Source organism: Furipterus horrens, unplaced genomic scaffold (assembly GCF_987537825.1).
Source record: "Furipterus horrens unplaced genomic scaffold, mFurHor1.1.pri manual_scaffold_7, whole genome shotgun sequence".
Lineage (NCBI taxonomy): Eukaryota > Metazoa > Chordata > Mammalia > Chiroptera > Furipteridae > Furipterus > Furipterus horrens.
The window spans coordinates 63,533,323-63,538,082 of NW_028327177.1; the positions used below are offsets into that span (position 1 = coordinate 63,533,323).

A 4,760-nucleotide genomic window follows, 5' to 3' on the forward strand; every position below is an offset into this window, starting at 1 on the left:
TCTCCTATAAAGAATCTCATACCACAAAGGTGGGAAGTCAAAGCAGACAAACCCAAAAAACAAAAATAAACAAGAAGAATCCAACATGGTAAGACGGAGAAACAACCTCTCAATGAAAAGAAAAGAGGAATCCCCAGAAAGATAGGTAGATGTAACAGACATAGCCCCAATGTCAGACATGGAATTCAAAACAATGATGGTGAAGAAGCTCAATAAACTCATCGTCGGCAGCCGTCCGTCTCGAGAGACGATGGTGTAGCTTCTTAAGAGTCTATCTGCACCGCCGAGAATGGCTGTGCAGTCCAACTCGGGAGCGACACGGTATCTGTCTCCTCCCGTGTTGAATCGACATCTTGTGATGATGCTGGAGTGTCCTCTCCAGTGAAGCTGAAGCTACAGAGCCTGGGAAGGGTGATATGGAGGGTCTGCTGTTGCCCATGCAGCAGACCCCCCCTCTCTTCGCAGCTGAAGGGTCCAAGGGAAAGACGGAGTCAATACAGCTTGGCTTCAGGTGCGCCGCAGGAGTTGCCGGTGTTGACTACAACGTCGAACCGCCTTAGGGACAAAAAACCCAACAACCTCATAAACAACTACGACAACCTCCAAGGAAGTTACCAACAGCTCCAAGAAAATTACAGGGAATTTACGGATAACTACATCAGCATAAAAAAGGACATAGGAACTATTAAAAAGAACGAAGAAGAAATAAATAATACAATCTCTGAACTAAAAAACACAGTAGAATCAATCAAAAGCAGGCTAAAAGAAACAGAGGATCGGATCAGTGAGTTAGAGGACAATGTAGAAAAAAATTCCCAGGTAATACAAAAAAATGAAAAAAGATTGAAAAAGTATGAAGAAGATGTAAGGGAATTACAGGATAGCATGAGGAAGAACAACATCTGAGTCATCGGAATTAAAGAGGGAGAAGAAGAGGAACGAGGAATAGAAAGGCTGATAGGAGAAGTAATGACAGAAAATTTTCCCAAACTGATGAGAGAAAAAGTTATGCAAGTTTAAAAAGCACAGAAAGTCCCAATGAAAAGGAACCCCCAAAAACCCACTCCAAGGCACATCATAATTAAAATGGCAATATTCAAAGACATGATAGTGTACATAGAAAACCCTATAAACTCCACTAAAAGACTACTCGATATAATAAGTGAATCTGGCAAAATAGCAGTGTACAAAATAACTATACAGAAATCTAAGGCATTTCTGTACACAAACAATAAAATATCAGGGACAGAGACAAAAAAGAAAATGCCATTTACTATAGCAACAAGAAAAATAAAGTACCTAAAAATAAACTTAACCAAAGAGATAGAAGACCTGTACTCTGAAAATTACATAACACTGAAGAAAGAAATTAAGGAAGATACAAATAAATGGGAGCAAATACCATGTTCATGGATGGGAAGAATCAACTTCATCAAAATGGCCATACTACCCAAAGCAATTTACAGATTCAATGCAATCCTTACTAAAATACCAATGACATATTTCACAGACCTAGAACCAATACTCCAAAAATTCATATGGAACCAAAAAGGATCCCGAATAGACAAAGCAATCTTCAGACAGAAGAACACAGCAGGAGGAATCACAACACCAGACATCAAACAATACTACAAAGCCACTGTGATCAAAACGGTCTGGTACTGGCACAAGAACAGACATACAGATCAGGGGAACAGAATAGAGAGCCCAGAAATAAATCCAGGACTATACGGTCAACTAATATTTGGTAAAAAAGAAAGGAACATAGAATGAAGTGAGAAGAGCCTCTTTAACAAATGGTGCTGGGAGAACTGGACAGGGATGTGCAAAACAATGAAACTAGACCACCAATTTACACCACACACGAGAATAAACTCAAGATGGATCAAAGACTTAAATGTAAGCCATGACACCATTAAAGTCCTAGAGGGAAACATAGGCAGGAAAATTTCAGATATCCCACGTAACAATATCTTCACGGATACATATCCTAAGGCAAGAGAAATGAAGGAAAAAATAAACAAATGGGACTACATCAAACTAAAGAGTTTCTGCTCAGCAAAAGAAAACATCAGCAAGATGAAAAGGAAACCAATCATGTGGAAAAACATATTTGCCAATGATATCTCAGACAGGGGACTGATCTCCAAAATATATAAAGAGCTTATATGACTCAACAGCAAGAAAACAGACAACCTAATTAAAAAATGGGCAAAGGAACTGAACAGACACTTCTCCGAAGAGGACATACAGAAGGTCCATAGACACATGAAAGAATGTTCAACATCACTAGCCATCAGAGAGAAGCAAATAAAAACCACAATGAAAAGCAGGTTGCAATTACAGTGCTTCATTTTGTGGAAGTACTGCTATTATCCTGCTGAAACAAAATCTTGTGTTGATCATTTTTGATTTTGCCTTCATGTGGGTGAAAATCATGATGAACTGACAAGGACAATTAAAAAGAAACAACAAAACCTCAATGAGATACCAGTTTACACCAGTCAGAATGACCATCATCAACAAATCAACAAACAACAAGTGCTGACGAGGATGTGGAGAAACGGGAACCTTACTGCAGTGTTGGTGGCAATGTAGACTGTTGCAGCCACTATGGAGAACAGTATGGAATTACCTCAAAAAACTAAAAATGGAACTGCCTTTTCAAACAGTGATTCCACTGCTACGATTATACCCCGAAAAGCCTAAAACCCTAATTCAAAAGAACTTATGCACCCCTATGTTCATAGCAGCCTTGTTCACAATAGCTAAGTGCTGGGAACAGCCTAAGTGCCTATCTGTAGAGGAGTGGATCAAAAAACTGTGGTACATTTACACAATGGAATACTCTGTAGCAGAAAGAAAGAAGGAACTCCTGCCATTTGCAACAACATGGAAGGGACTAGAGAGAATTATGATTAGTGAAATAAGTCAGGCAAAGAAATCAAAATACCATATGATATCACCTAATACAGGAAACTAAAGAACAACATAAACAAAAGAATTAAATAGGACAATGAGCAGAATAGCAGTCAATAGGGGAGAGGAGGGAGGGAGAGAAGGGGGATAAGTATGGGAAGGGTTTAGTCAAAGAACATGTCTAAATGACTCATGGACATGGACAACGGGGAGGGATATCATTGTGGGAGAAGCTGGGTGGGGGGGATCAATGGGGGAAAAATTAAACAAAATTTAAAAAAATTAAAAAAAATAAAAAAACACAAAACAAGAGAATGCCAATCAAACCCTCTAATTAAAAAAAGAGAGAGAGAAAAATCCCTATTTACAAAACATTTTATTCTGACATTGAAATCCTTTCTATTCAATCACATAGAGAATAGAAGATTGCAATTTTTAAACAATATAATCACAGAGGCCTTAAAGAGAAAATGATATCTGAGTAAATTCCTGAAAGAAGTAAGGATACAAGCCATCTGAGACTCAATAAACGGAACAGTTTGTGCATGCTCCCTAGGATGGAAAGGCAGCAAAGGAGGGAGTGGTCAGTAGGAGTTGCTCACCAGGGATGCAGGCAATGAGGCATGCATTGTCCAGAAAAAAAATATCAAAACAACAGTAAAACCAATTATAATTTTATTATTACCCTGCATTAACAAGTATAGACAGTATCAGTGATAAAATATTTCTCCCAGAAAATATTATCTATTGACCTAAGTTCTAAAGAATTACTGTGTTTTCTACTGAGCCTGGTGGACTGCTGCCACCAGCCCACCTTCTGTTTGCCACTCTGTGGGAGCATACCAGGAAGGAGCAGCAGAGGGCAAGTGTGTTTGGATCAGGTTCAATGAGAACAAGAATAATAGGTGTGGGGTCAAAAACAATAGCATGAGTAAAACATTGGGGCTTTGTAAGCTCTGTTTGGACTTGGGCTTTGACTCTACATCGGTTAGGAAGCCACCAGATGGATGATAGCAGAGGACTTTCAATATATTATTTCAACACATGGATTGCAGTGTTGAGAAAAGACTTTGGGGGTGAGGAAAGTTGTAGCAGAGAAAAGATACATAGATGGTGATTGTTGTGACTGGTGAAGGATGAATTCTCTCTCTCAATAGTATGAAATGGCTAATGCATGACACTCAACATAGGACAGATGAGACTGATGGCAGTTATTAGTCACACATACATACAGCCCAATAGAGGAGGACACCGCACTCCTGGCAGGGCCACACAAGTGTTGCACTTTGGGACAAGAATAAACCAGAAGAGGCTGTCAAAGGCAGGCTTTATAGTGATGAGAGTAGTGTGCCCTCTGGATCACATCTTGAGGATGTGATTGGTTTATTTGGATAATTTTAAAGCTTTCAGGGAAGTAAAACACATTGAGATCCATCCAACATCTGATCGAGCTGTGTGTTGGGGGGCTCTCAGGTGGTATATTAAATTAAGAATATGAAGACTATGACCTGCTTAATGAGGCACAAGCCACCTTCAGTGGGGTCAACAGGTAGCTCCCTTACCTTCCAAGCTCCCACTTTGGGGAAGTGGAAATCCTGGGATCATATTGATTGAAGGGGAAGTTTTTAGAATTGTCAGTTATAGACTCCAACAGAAGAATTGTCAACAGAAAAGAATTACCAATCTCAGGCCTCAACAGAAAAAGAGGTATATTGCATCTTCTACAAGAAATCAACACCCAGCAGCTCAGCCAATGACAAAAGTCATCTCCATTAATTCTCACTTTTCTCCAATGAAGCTCCATTCAAAACAATCTCTCTTTGCCCTGGCTGGGTGGACCA

At 39.5% G+C, this 4,760-nt stretch overlaps 1 non-coding gene across 1 annotated transcript; it reads left to right on the top strand.

Annotated features, from left to right (window-relative positions):
- The first annotated feature begins 2,326 nt into the window (after window positions 1–2,326).
- On the top strand, window positions 2,327–2,460 carry LOC150004549 (small nucleolar RNA SNORA69). The gene has a single exon (XR_016512588.1). It is a non-coding gene; the product is annotated as a small nucleolar RNA SNORA69 (small nucleolar RNA).
- Window positions 2,461–4,760: the final 2,300 nt, after the last annotated feature.